Source organism: Nanorana parkeri, unplaced genomic scaffold (assembly GCF_000935625.1).
Source record: "Nanorana parkeri isolate BGI_ZX_2015 unplaced genomic scaffold, ASM93562v1 scaffold470, whole genome shotgun sequence".
NCBI lineage: Eukaryota > Metazoa > Chordata > Amphibia > Anura > Dicroglossidae > Nanorana > Nanorana parkeri.
This window is the reverse complement of record NW_017306738.1, coordinates 1,024,699-1,024,919: the sequence shown is the minus strand read 5'-3', so window position 1 is coordinate 1,024,919 and position 221 is coordinate 1,024,699. Positions and strand designations below refer to the sequence as shown.

Below are 221 nucleotides of genomic sequence, written 5' to 3'. Positions count from 1 at the left end.
GCTCACACGCCGGGGGGTGACACCAGTGCACCGCCACGTCCTGATCTTCTCCCAGTGCCCGGGGAGACTATTTTATCACTATTGGCAACGCCGCAGAGTAAAATCGGGAGCTGCGGCTCCCGATAATTAAGCTATAGTGCCGGCAGCCAGCCTACACCGGCCGCCCCAGTGCGGCAAATATCAATCTGCCTCAGCACTGCTGGTTGATTGTCTAGTAGCCA

The 221-nt window shown here is 57.9% G+C and overlaps 1 protein-coding gene across 1 annotated transcript in view; it reads right to left on the bottom strand.

Annotated features, from left to right (window-relative positions):
* Window positions 1–221, bottom strand: part of MSH5 (mutS homolog 5) — a 42,857-nt gene that overhangs the window by 7,226 nt on the left and 35,410 nt on the right. The gene's annotated exons all lie outside the window — the stretch shown is intronic.